This window comes from Pongo pygmaeus, chromosome 17, assembly GCF_028885625.2.
Source record: "Pongo pygmaeus isolate AG05252 chromosome 17, NHGRI_mPonPyg2-v2.0_pri, whole genome shotgun sequence".
Lineage (NCBI taxonomy): Eukaryota > Metazoa > Chordata > Mammalia > Primates > Hominidae > Pongo > Pongo pygmaeus.
Genome location: NC_072390.2, coordinates 30975383 through 30989806, shown reverse-complemented (window position 1 = coordinate 30989806; position 14424 = coordinate 30975383). Strand labels below are relative to the sequence as shown.

The 14424-nt window shown below is 38.7% G+C and overlaps 1 protein-coding gene across 5 annotated transcripts in view; it reads right to left on the bottom strand.

Annotated features, from left to right (window-relative positions):
• Positions 1-14424, bottom strand: part of DLGAP1 (DLG associated protein 1) — a 977987-nt gene that overhangs the window by 803700 nt on the left and 159863 nt on the right. The gene's annotated exons all lie outside the window — the stretch shown is intronic.

Here is a 14424-nt window from a genome sequence, read left to right as displayed (position 1 = left end):
GCTAATGAAGATAAAATTCATAAACAGATTTTGCCAAGAAGTTATCCACGTACTTGCACAAAAGTTTTATTCAATACAGTTAACAAGTAATTAGAAAAGCATTCTTTTTAATAAAACTATGTATAACTGTAACTTCAAACAACATACAGCTGTATCCAAACTGGTGAATGAATATGCTTTTGTCTGATCCAAGAAATCTGAGGCTCAGTCCTGACAGTCAAACAGGGGTAAATAAAAGACAAGGGCTTGGAGGCAGGAACAAACAGATGATTCTTTCCCCAAAGGAAACACACACAAGAGCATTAAATATCAAGTGTGCCTGCCCGGCAGGCATGGTGTGTGTCTGTAGTTCCTGGTACTGAGCAAGTGGAGGTGGGAGGATGGCTTGACCCCAGCAGTTTGAGACTCAAGCAATGAACTATGATTATAGGTGCACTATGATCCACCTGTGAGTAGCCACTGCACTCCAGCCTGGGCAACATTGCAAAACTCTGTCTCTACCGAAAAAAAAAAAAAAAAAATCAAGTGTGGCCCTCCAAGCAGGTAGAAGCCTTTCAGCAGCAGAGGTATAATGTCAGCTCTTCCTTGAGGTAAACAGGCCCAGAAAGTACCAGCCGAACACAGGCAGAGTGGGAAGGTGGAATGGGAAGACACAGAGGAAACAAAATACAATAGTGGGAAGGGAAACCAGTTAATGCATCAAACACTTTATCCCATCAAAGGCCTATGAACAAGGAGATCTTGAGTTCGAGTACCAAGGCTAAAATGTAGTGTCAAAGAGCCTGTGGGGAAACAGTTGTGGTTTCTAGTTTTAGAAGGTGTGTCACAGGCACAACTGTGGCCTTTTATGTATGGTAGTAGCAGAATTATTACAGGTGATGCTGAAGCTGGTACTCCTAAGTTTTACATACTTAGTCACTAGGAACTGATGTCCCACACACCCGATCAGCTACCTTGCTCGGCTTTCAGTAGGGTACAACTAAGGAGGTGGGGTCAGACCCATGGCCTTCTGGAGTGCCCGCTTCACAGGTCTCAGGTGACAAGCTATAGGAAGTGGATTGCAGGCTCAATTGGTCTATTGTATGCATGGCTATCAAAAGAAGCTAATAAAATATTAGGCTGAAGAACTGAAGTAATGAATGCAACAAGGAGAGTAATAATCCCATTGTACTCTATGCAAATTGGACCCTATCTGATGTATAATGCTGATTTCAGAGAGCCACTTTTCAAAAGAAATATTGATGAGTTAAAGTGCTTTCACAATAAAGTAAATGCTCCTGAAAGTTTGCACTATGAAAGATAAAGAAAGGGAGGATGTTTACTTTTTGTAAAACTATTTTTTTACAAAAATAATGTATAAACTAATAATTTTTACTTTTTGTAAAGCCATTATTTTCACCAGAGTTGGCAATCCCTATATATCCTGTTCATCATTTGGATATCAGGGACCCAGGCCCATAGGTGGAAGTTCTAGTTGCTAAAAAGTAGAATGAAGGGAAATCTTATTAATGCTTTTTATGCAAGTACACACAGAGAAAAGTTCACTACAATTATTACAAAACTGAAGCTAAAAGGGGAATGGAAAACTCTCATGCCCAGAGATATCTTTCTATCTAGAATCCCAAAATGAGACTCAAGGAGAAATGAACTGGTTAAAAACAAGTATCTAAAGTAAGAAGAGGGGCAGAAAATGGAACTGAAAAGAAAATAGGATGTTGTCAGAGTGCAAGGAAAAGAAAATTTACCTGAGGAGAATGTTCAAGAACATATAGGGCAGGTCAGACAGATTTTTAAGGGAAAAGAAATTATGTATCTTGATAAAAGAAAAACTTCAGCCAAATTCAATTTAAAGGAGTTTAACTGAGCAATGAACGACTCGTGAATCAGGCAGTCGCCAGAAACACAGCAGATTCACAGACTCCAGGGCAGTCACATAGTGGAAGAAGATTATAGACAAAGGGAAATGACATACAGAAATCGGCAGTGAGGTACAGAAATAGCTGGATTGGTTACAGGTTGGCGTTTGCCTTATTTGAACACAGTTGGAACACTTAGCAGTCTATGAGTGGTTGAAATATGGCTACTGGGATTGGCCAAGACTCAGCTATTGTTACAGGTGCAAACTCCTAAGTCAGGTTTTCAATCTTGTCTTGTCTACCTGTTAATCCAGGTGACAGTTCATCCACAAGGACTCAAATATAGAAGTACGGAGTTTTTCTCAGGCCATATTTAGTTTGCTTTAACAACCTCCTGATGACTTTTAAAGTAGCCTGGTCCTGGACTGATAGTAAAATTACCCCACTCGGAGAGAGAGAGGAATGTGGACAAAATTTATTTGAAAAACAAAGTGTCGCTCCGGCAAACTCAGAATACAACAGCTTATGTCTCTTCCTCAGGGACACTGTCAAAGGACTGAGTCTGGGCAAAAATGTTCACAGATACAATTTTGGGATCCAGAAGCCAAAAAGGAAGGATGAAGAAATGACTGTGAGCAAAACATTATTATATGGTAGAGGAGAGATGGGCCAAATTAAGCAGCAGGTAATAAAATCAAACAAACAAACATGAAACCAACCAAGCAAATCCAGCTGAGCCTATTTGAAAGTAACAGAACACCAGAGGCAGACCCCTCACTACAAGGAAAACTATTCCAAACAGGACTGTCCTCCGAGCCTAGAATGTTCAAGGTTTGGGGTCCCTCAGGGCACGAGCAGTGAAAAGCATCAACACATGACTCATTTCAAGCACAGAGGATGACGCTAATGCTGAGGGTCTGGGAGGAAGCCACCCCCAGGACACAGGACTTTTAGGACTCCAGAATTTCAGAGCAGAAGGAGTACAGCAGCCATTTAGCACAGGATTAAAAGTGTCGGAGGGTCTTTCTGGGGATGGGGAAATACAGAGAGAAGAACAGAGTTTGGGATTGACCCTTCAGTCACTCATTTCAGAAATATTTAGTGAGAGCCAGGCAGTGTTCATGATGGAACTAGTTAGTACTGATTGCGAAGGAACAAGAGAGGCAGAAACCTCTGCCTTTTCAGGACTCACATTCTCAGGAAGGTTACAGAAAATAAGCAAGACAAATGATGGAAATAATTTTACGGAGGATCTTAAAAGAAAAAAGGTAAATAGACAAGAATATGAAGTATTGGGGTTGAGCGCTGAAATACAGTGGCCAGGGAAAGAGATGACTTTTTAACGATAATTGGGGGAGTGAACCACATGGATATTTGGGAATCTGTCCCCTTCAGACTCAAGAGCAGGACAAATTCGAGGCCATGAAGAGGTGCCTGTTAAAAGAGCGGGTACCTCTGCACCTCTGCTATTGCTTTAAGAAAAGCATGTCATGGGTAGCTCATTAGTCCACGGAGAATAAAAAGCATATATAGTAGATCTGATCACAGCTGGTAGTTTGGAACCAAGCCAAGCTGAGACCAGTCTGGTACAGCCAGAGCTTAGTCAACATATAAACGTAAGTCTGAGAATAAATGATTTGTTATCAAAACCACAATGAGATACCATCTCACATCAGTTAAAAAGTCAGGAAACAACAAATGCTGGAGAGGATGTGGAGAAATAGGAATGCTTTTGTGTGGCGATTCCTCAAGGATCTAGACCCAGAAATACCATTTGACCCAGCAATCCCATTACTGAGTATATACCCAAAAGATTATAAATCATTCTACTATAAAGACACATGCACACATGTTTATTGCAGCACTACTGACAATAGCAAATACTTGGAACCAACCCAAATGCCTGTCAATAAAGAAAATGTGGCACATATACACCATGGAATACTATGTAGCCATAAAAAAGAATGAGTTCATGTCCTTTGCAGGGACATGGATGAAGCTGGAAACCATCATTCTCAGCAAATTAACACAGGAACAGAAAACCAAACACCACATGTTCTCACTCATAAGTGGGAGTTGAACAATGAGAACACAGGGAGGGGAACATCACATACCGGGGCCTGTCAGAGGGTTGGGGGCAAGGGGAGGGATAGCATTAGGACAAAAACCTAATGCATGTGGGGCTTAAAACCTAGATGACAGGTTGATGGATGCAGCAAACCACCATGGCACATGTATACCTATGTAACAAACCTGTACATTCTGCACATGTATTCCAGAACTTAAAGTATAATAATAAAAAAGATTAAAAAAAATAATAAATAATTTTAAAAAGAAAAAAAAAGAGTCGGTACCCTGCTAACAAAGGCAGAGGAGGCTGCCTCAGTACACATGTTACCTCGGGGTACTGAGAAGAGAGTAAATATTTTACAGGCTTGTGTTAAGAATTAAGGCAAAGACAGAAACTGAGTCAGGTCAGGAGAATAAAGGTGGCAACTTGACAAATGTTAAATTTTGCAATAAGGCAGGTGAGGTTTAATTTCCACTCTACAAGAAAGTAGCACTATGCATTGGGGATTTTCTCTAAGGATATGGGAGGCATAGTGTCACAATTAATGTTTTAATGGAAAAATTCTCCCAAAGGAGTTTCAATTAACAAGTCACAGACTCCAGAAACTTAGAAAGGACTGATGAGTACCATGCAAAAGCCAGAAGCAAGAGAATTTTAGCTTTTCCTTCATGACTGTTATATGTTCGTTGCTTCAAGGAACTCAAAAGCTCTACCCAGTTCCATGATTGTTATCTGAAGGGCAGCTCCTGTTAATAATATGTATTAATTCAAATGTATATCAATTTTCCTGGATGACTGCTCTAGGCCCTGAGGATTTGCTTGTGTTTTTGCAATTTCGTGGGTGGGTCGGGGCTGTGCCATGTTTTCATGGGTTGCACAGCTCTTGCAGAGGGAAAAAAGGAGAAAGAGGGAGACACGTGAATGTTTTAGGGGTTAGAATCATTTCAACATAGGGCATACTAGAAGACAGCTTAAAATCAATCCACTTGCTGCTCAGCTCGTCATCTGCCTCAGACTACGTGGAAAAATAAATTGGGAGGGCAGAATTTTAGTCTTTGGTGTAATTGGAATTTGATTTGCATAACAGGTTTTCATTTTTAACTTTAATTTCTTTGCGAGGGATAAAATGATGCTAGAGGGAGGTCTGTCTTCTAATCTGGGGAGTTGGATGTAGAGGCTGGGTATTTTGGCCTCTGTTCTGTCATGTGGTACCCATTGTAAAACTTCTCCTGTCTTACTCTATTGTGTTAAGTGTCTGGGCAAATATGAAAATGAAAACAGAATAACAGATAAATCTTCAGCCCAGGGCAGGAGTGTTCTTGGAGATGACTGAAATATTTCCCTGTTCTGACCTATTTCAGAGCCTTCTGAGGGCAAGTTGCTCACTCTCCCAGGAACAAAGAAGGACTGGCTGAATGAAGATGGGGGCAGATTTTTCTTACATGCCATTATTCTTTCTTGTGTGTTTGTCTAGGGTGGAAGGGAGGGTTATGGCAGCATTCTGCAAAGGGTGAATCATTCTCTACCTATGTTTGCAGCAGTAACCAGGAAGATGTATGGAAAAGTAAGTGACAAAATGGAAAAGCTTGTGTGGCCAGAGATGAGCATGTGTTGGGCAGTTTTCTATTTTCTGAAGAATGACAGGAGTTGTTTGAAATCAGAAAAATAAAACATGATGAAAGTGCTGCTGAAAATATGGTCAAAATCACAGATTGTTCCATGAATTCTGACTGTATCAACCTTCCAACATCCATGTGAATACCCAAGTAGCCAAATTTGATTCCGTAACTGTTAAAATGTTCCTCATGGAGATTTTCAATGGAGGTGGTAGGAGGGTAGTAGGAGTGGAGGTATTTCCTTCAACAGATTTTAAAAGAAAGAAAACTTTTTTTCATGAAAAATTAAACAAAAACTTAATTAGAAAGCAAAATGAGGAAATGAGTAAACCTAATTTTAATGTTTAAATTTTAAATTTTTAAGGTGGCAATGCATCTGTCCTAGAATTATGAGTTTAAATCCCTCTTAGTCATTCCTGAACTTAGAAACAATTGTACTTATTTTGAAACCTAGCTTTTGCATAATTATAAGAGCTCTGTACACTAAATGGTATAAATCATTTATGCACCCAATTACAACATTCATGTATTAAGAGAATTTTTCTGTCTCCTTTCAGTTTTTATCTTTGAGACTCTTTATCTTTTGAAAAGCATATTCTGGTTTTCTTAGCTTGTTCTTATGTAACATTCTATGTAAAAAAGGAAATAATGGCAGAAGTTATCTTATAGAAGTGCTACTACATCTGGTAAATTTTGTATATTTCATTCCCCCTGCAAGCTTTTCAAACACAGTAGCTTGAACTGCTGTTAGAAATTTAGTGTCTCTGTGCTTGTCACCAGGGAGATGAATGTGACCATTTCAAATCTTGCAAAAAATACTTTTTATTTGTTAGCATTTATATAGTAGGTATTACGCACATGGTTTCAAAATCAATAGAAAAAGAATAAGCATCAGGAGAAATACTTAGATTATCAAAAACAACTCAAGTGAGAACGCATTCTGCAGGTGCAATTTAAAGAATATGGGTGTAAAACAGAGAATGGAACATTCTATAAAACTAATGTTAGTAGAGATAATCTGTAAAATCTAACTATCAGCCCTTCTTTCTCGGTTACCAGGAGACAATAGCTATGTACATGTATGTGGCGATGAAAGGTAACGTGGACTCCAAGTGGCAAAGCAGGCAACTGCTCTTAACTGCATAGATAGAAGGTGGCACGGTCACTGTCGGGGAGAAGTTCAGTCTGTCTCGAGTCATCTTTTAGAATTCATCAAAGACGGACAGTCTAAGAACTATTTTCAGTTTCCCAATGGTGAAGATTTAAATTGTTGATTAAAGTCCAATAACAGTAAAACAAGAAAAGGCCATATGCTTGAGCTGTCAATGATTACTCAGATTTTTTGGGGTTACAGTTTACAGTATTTTGATTTAATATCAAGTTATGAATATTGAAAAGGGAGGGAAAATGAAAATTTTCTAAAAAACATGAAAAGAAAAACCAAACCCACATGTGGTCTATCTTTTTCACGCTTTCAATCTGTAATGAACTTCTGGCCACCCTGACGTGAAGTGCCCTGTACGGAGTGCTCAGCGTGTTTTGATAGTTCTTATTTGTGTGAATAAGAAAATGAGCATTTGATAATACAAACTGAAATGCAGTTGAATATTATTAATCTTTTTAAAAAACAAAAGCATAGTAAGGGGAGGAATAGGAAGACCTTAGAATCTAGGTTTCATTTTCATACAAATATTTCCTGTTAGCTCAAAATGGTAGATGTTGAAAATAGAAGGAATCTAATTGGAATATTTATATTATGGGTGACGGTATTTATGATGACATCTGCGCTTCCTGCTCTTGGTGCAGTTCAGGCAGATAATATAAATGGAAACTGTAATACAGCCTGAGTAGATGTCAAGATTCATTAGAAAACGAGTGGAAGGACTTTGTACAAATAAGTACAGGGCTACTGGCATTTCTTTGGTTTTGTCCAGAGAGGGGTAACCCTGCATCATCATGGCTCTTCCTGCTTGGTTTTATGGTGTTATGTATATAGGTGTGGTATTTATCACAAAACACTATTAAATATTCACTCAATTAAATATTCATTAAGCATATTGTTTATAGAACTTTCCACAACAAGACAGTCCAGTGAAAGCTATCTTTCCAAATTCCAATTGTTACCAGGTATGTCATGTATACATATATGGCAGTTTCTTAAATAATAAATTTTGGATTATTTTATACATACATACATGCACACATTTGGATTATTTCATACATGCATACATATATTTTTAATATCATCAGTAGGTCTCATTTATGACAATAAAGTAGGTACAGTTGTAGCTACCATGAGAAATAATATGCTATATAATACTTTATGTCTCACTATTAATTTATATTGTGTTTATTGTTAAAATTTCAGCTGGCAAAGGAAGCCTATGATCTACTAAGGTGTCAATCCTATACACACTTATAAGTTTAATGAATATTGATAATTATAAATGCGAGAAAAAGTATGGAGCACTCATCTTGAAGGAAGAGCACTAGAAAAGAAAAAAATGTTTGAATTGCATAAAAGCAAAGTTAGAAAGGGAAACCGTTTTGTCAAATCTGCCTATAGACTAGAAGTTGCAAATTTGGGCTCTACATTAGAATTCTCTGGGGCACTGTTGACATTCGTCAGATTCTCACATACACATCGTGAATCAGTAGATGCTCAATAACTATTTTAACTAGAAATCCAGCAATCTACAGAAATCACTGCTAGATGACTTTCATTTAAAACATTACAAATAGATATTTCCAATCTGTATTCTGCCACTAATGAACTCAATTGTTCAAAATTGAATAGCATAAGCAATATGGAATTGCCCTAATTAGGTAGCATTAGCAACCATAAAAACGGTCCAGAGTAATAAAAAATGAATGTGTTTACAAAAAATATTCAACTTTATCATTGTTTAATTTTTTAAATAAGCAAAATATAGCTATTTTTGGAAAACAGAGATAAAAACAAAAAGCAGACAGTATCAGCCATAATCAAAATGTTCCATGGTTGCCATAGCTACCAAATTTTTTTTTCATTTGAAAATATGTATATTTTAAAGTCGGATCACCAGATTGCATTTTAGCAAATTTTTTATGTAGTAAAATATGAGCATTTCCTATGTTGTTCGATAATCTCTTACAACATTACATTTTAAAATTTATCTTTGCTCATACTATAATATACTTTACTAATTTTTATTATTTGAGAAATTAGAAGAAAATTATCTATTACAAAGATTGCTCTTTAATTATGTCTTTGAAATAAATAATCTCTACATCTTTAAAGCAATATATTTCCAGGAATGTGGCTTGAAGGTTAAATACATGCACACACGAACTAAAAATTCTTCCAACTAAATATTAGGCCAGATAGAATTTCAAGGGTAGTCTTTTCTCTCCACCGGGAAATAGAAATCAGACAGGAGAAACAAGTTAGAAAGTTGGTAAGAAACGTGTGAGATGGGACCAAACAACTTATCAAAGAAGCTGAATACAAAATCAATATGTGATTGATACCTAGCTGATCCCTGGCCCAATCTTCCTAGGAACTGCCAACAACATGAGTGAACAGAGAAGATCCATTATAGTTCTCTTGAGGATTTCTTTATAGGTGATAACTTTGAAAGGTTGACATTTACTTACCTATTTAGCTAAGGCTGTGATTACAATACGCACAGTGTTCCAAAGAACACAAGGAAACGGAGATGAAATCAGTGGAAGTTCAAGGAGCTGTTTAAAGGACAAAGGTGATTATGATTCGATGTCTGGAAATGACCACAGAAATGTCTGCCTTCTCTCATAGAGCAAGAAGATCGAAGCAAATGAACAAAGGTGGGATCTGGTTCCAATAATGAAGAATGTGATGACTACATGTATATCATTCTGGAACAGAGAAAAGACTGCCTGCAGCAATATCTCTAAAAAATATCTGTGGCAGACTCAGTGGATGGTCAAGTTTGGCTCTGAAACAAGTCTCCTCATTTGTCAGAGAAAGGACAGAGAAGATCCAGCTTATGTGATTAATTCAATGATATTAGTAGAGATCATCGATACAATGATCAAAATAAGAACATTGCTTTTTGCAAAATCAGATTAAACTGCACTCCAAAACAATACTGAATCATGTAAAAGCAGAACTTCCTCTCAGAGATTTCTGTATGCAAAGACAAAACAATTAGGTCACAGGATACCATGTTCTTGAGACTGTATGTCCTTATTAAGTCACATTTTCATTCAGATATGTACAAGACCATTTGGTATTTGGTAAAAAGGTTATGTTTATCTGTGTTTTCCTGAATATAGAATGAATATCTTTATGACAAAAAGCTTTAGCTCAGAAGAATCCTTATCGCATTTAAAATAATTAACAATTATAGTGCATAATGTATAATTCAAGGGTTTTCTGTAGCCCATTTCCCATCTACCCTGTCCCTGTCCCCACACTCCTTCCTCACCTCCACCCAACCTCCACCAGAGATAATTAAGCTTTTAAGAATGAGATCGATCACTTAAAAGTAATACATTTTTACTTTATTTCTTTAATCCATATTTAGACTTTCCTACCTGCCAAAAACTTTGTATCTTTTAAACTTGGTATTCTACTTCTTTCTCTCATCTCAAATTATACGCAAATCAGTGTGTTAGAAATTCCGGTGGGTTTAATTGAACAGAAAGTTGGGTTATCTTGTATCCCCTCCTTTTTTTTTTCTTTTGGGACATAACCTTTGTTTCCCACTTGTGATTCAAGAATCTATCTTGGTATGATTCAATACCTTTTATCAGCTGGTTCTAAACAAGTTTCACCACCATATTGCCTCTTCATTCTTCTGAAAATACACTATTTTCTAGTCAGGCCAAACTATACATTCTTTCCAGAGCTGACCACATTTGTTATGTTAAATTCCTAGCTAAATGCCTTCTCTAACATTTACTACTTATCCTTCTGGATACAACCCCAATGTCACCACCTCCTTGAGAGCACCCCTGATTCCACAGGGTTAAGGGTCAGGGTGGCGTGGGAAGACCACACATGTCCTCTGCCGTCATTCAGAGGTGGGTATAAGTGAAATGGAAAAGTTCCCTGGTCCCCCTCACAGGACAGGGAACAGGTCCCCCTCACAGGACAGAGGTATGGCTCTCTTTTTGGCTGATATGAGCTCAAACCCCTTACAAGAGGTGGAGCATGCAGATGGGCAGGTGCAGGAACCAGAGCGAGAGTTTTTGGGCTCCCGCCCCACAGCAGTGTCTAGGGGTGAGTTTCTGTGATTCCCAAAACCCAAGTGGGCACATGTTACAGTGTGCTCTTCTAGTGTTGCTGTCCAAGTGTTAACTAGCTTAGTGGACCCTCTGCCTTTTTGCAAGGGCAGAGGGCCAATGTGACAGCTTTCTGTATTCTGAGCTCTTGTCCAGCATCCAGGAAGAATCAGGTGACACAGGGACTTGAAGGATGAATGTGGGGGTTTTACTGAGTGGTGGAGGTGGTACTCAGCAGGATAGATGGGAAGCTGGACAGAGGATGGAGTGGGAAAATCATCTTCCCCTGGAGCTTGGCCATCCACTGGCTGATTCTCTGACCATCCCCAGCTGAACTCCTCCTAATAGTCCCTCTCTTCTCTCCTCTGCTGCATTGTTCTGCCATCCAATTTGCTAATCTCCTCGTTTCCTTGTTTCCTGTCTCCTCATCTGCTCCTGGAGCCTGGGGTTTGGAGTTTATACGGGTACAGGACAGGGTGCATGGCAGGTCAAAAGGCAACTTTTTGGGCATGAAAACAGGAATGCCTGTCCTGTATCCAGGCTAGAGGGTGGGGTCTTTGCTGGGGAACTGCCCTCTTCTACCCAGTATTTCCCTGTCTCCTTTCTGCATCATAAAGATGTGTGGTACCAAGTTGGTGCAGACATGAAATTCATCTGTTTCTTTATGTTTTCTCCCTTTGCTCTAAAAGGGTCCATATTTGCCTGCATTCTAGTGCTCACCACACCACATTGGGGTCTTTAGTTATATGTCTGGTTTCTTCAGTAGACTAATGGTGTTCCCTGTGCAAGATTCTTAGATGGGCCTCAAGAAAATGGTTGAGTTGCACTGAATTGTGTTTCTAAAGTAGGTATCATGTCTTATTTCCCCCAGGGCACAATGTCTAGCACTTAGAAGCTTAAAAAAAGATTGTTGAGATACTAAATGAATAGATTAACCAAAAGTTTAATTTTTCTAGCAGTGTTCATGGGTGGGAACAAAGCAGTAAAACAAACACACACAAAAATAAATGGAGGTCAAGGACCTATAATACTAAATGAGCTAGCACCATTTCATCTGGCTGTGCTACTTCCTAGCTATGCAACCTGAGACAAATCACATATACTCTCTGATCTTCTATTTCATTATCTGTGAAGTGGACACAAAAATAATACCTAGCTCTTAGCACTGTTTATAAAACCAAATAAAAGTAAGTAAAGTGCTTAGCAGAGTGTGTAAAACACAAATTTGTGTTCGGTAAGTGTTAGTTATTATCATCTTATTGTTTCCTGAAAGGCCTCCAGCTATGCTTGTTAAGAAAGGCTTTTATTAAGTGTATTTAAAGATACTAATGATTAAAGTAATGAGAGTCAACAGAGTCAATATCTATTGAGTGCTTACTTTGAGCCAGTCATCTATTCTCACTGGATTACACCATTGCAGCATCAAGTAAACAGTTTTAAAAAAGTATAACCAGCACAAGTTTAGTAAGGAGAAAGCATCAAAACTGTGCTTCTCATTTCATCATCTGGGATCTTAGCAAATATACAACATTCAAGCAACCTTCTATGAATCTAGTCCCACATTATGGCCCCACCACCCTGCGTCTTAATTTTGTTAGAACTTGCCTTATTATAATTAAGCACACTGCCTTCCTTTACCTTCTAGTAAACAGTACATTTCCTGAAGACCGAGATTGTGTAACTCACCTTTATAACTCTCACAGCCTGAAGCTGGTGTACACACAGGTGCACACACACAGAAACACATACACACAAATAAAGAGGAGAAGCGACAAAGTAGATCCACATTGTTGGAAAAGACACAGCAGGTTAAAGGAGGGCCACTCTCAGAAACATTTTAGCAATGAACAGAAAAACTAGACCACTCAAATGAACCACATGCTTGCATTCACAGTGTTATACCTGTACAATTTGTTGAATTTCTAAAATCTGTAATTCAGTTAGTTCATCCTCCTTCAACCTTGAGTCATTTTATAGTTTAATTCGTTTTCCTTCTCTCCTAAATCCTGTTGTTAAAACCACTTTCAGATTGGCTGTCTTGATTAATAGCTCTGTAACGTCTACATTCTCTGGTGGACAAAACATTTTTTGTTCCAAAGTAATTCTTTACCTCTAGATGCTGGCAATTTCAGCATCAAGAGAATAAATAACCAACTGAAACTATATTCCTGAGGCCACGCTATTGCCATCAGAACCCATATTTTCCTGTCTTCTCCCATTACCTGTGCACTGAAAGACAGAGCAGGTGGCATCTGACCAAACAGCTATCCTATGCCTGGAAAAGTAGCCACTTTCTGAGCAGGCAATGGATGGATTTAAACTTCCAACATCTTTCATCACCAAATAGCACTTCCCCAGAAGTGATGCATCATCTGGAGTTATTTTTCGGGTAATGGCACTTGAACCTGACAGGTACATCACCTAAATTAAGAGTGGAACAGGTCTGTACAGAGGACCTATGACTGTTATGCATCCCACAATAACTATAATTTTTGAACACCCTTTTAATAGTAGATGCCATAGAAAATGGTGGATAAATTTTGTTTTTATCTTCAACAACAGTATAAGGAAGATATGCCAATTTTATAAATGAGGCACCTGGGGCTCAGAGAGATTTAGGTAAGGATTAGCATCAAGGTAAGATGACAAGAAGGGGCAGAGAAGGGAGTCCCATAAAGGTGAATCTGAAGACATCCTTTCTTCCCACCACACTGAGCCACGACCTGTAGAAAACCATCAACGTCTGGTGGTGCCTAAGACGCTCCATGCCGTGGGAGAAATTTATTGAAATATAATATCCACATGGAAAAATCAACAAAACTTTATGACTAAAACTTATTCATGAAGAGACAATGGTAAAGATACTTAATTAGAAATTTAAAATAGCTGACATTGTAACATATCCTCTATACTTACTGTTGGGAAAAATTATCCCTGGTTATTTTATTATCCTTGGTTATTTTCACATTTCAGTATGATCCTGAGCCTTCTGAGCAAAGGGTACTGCAAGGATGTTTGCTTAACAGACAGCCTTGGAAGCCAGAGAGCAATGTCTCCATTAAGATAGAGAGCACGGCAGAGATCTGGAGACAAGGCTCTCTCCTTTCTATTCTCCGGATGAGATTGGCTTACATTCTGGTATAACAGATAAGTAATCTCTCCTCTCTCTCTCTCTCTCTCTCTCTTTATCTATCGCTGTTGCTCTTTCTCAGGCAAGGCAGAGGTGCCAGCAGCCCATAAAAGTTTAGTCTCTCCTAATTTGGGGGTTCCTCTCACATCTCCCATGATGCAAACCTAATGCAAACGCAGGTAAACTTTTGACTCTTACAGCATCGCCATGAAAGGACTGGGAACTAGAACCACAAGCCAGAGGGAAGACAGTTCTCTGGCTGCTGCTTTTCTGTGAGTCATAAGGCTCTGTGTCTCTGCCCCGGGCTCTGGTGTCTTCTGTCAGTATATGCATAAAACTGTGCAAGGCTAACCTGTTAGCTTGCAAGTAGAGTTCAGTTATATGTGGGCGATTGGCTCCATGACCCTCACCTATACCAAAATCCGTGCATACCCAAGTCCCGCAGTCCGCCTTAAGGAACCTGAATATACTAAAGGTCAGCCCTTCCTAGATGCGAGGTTTGCA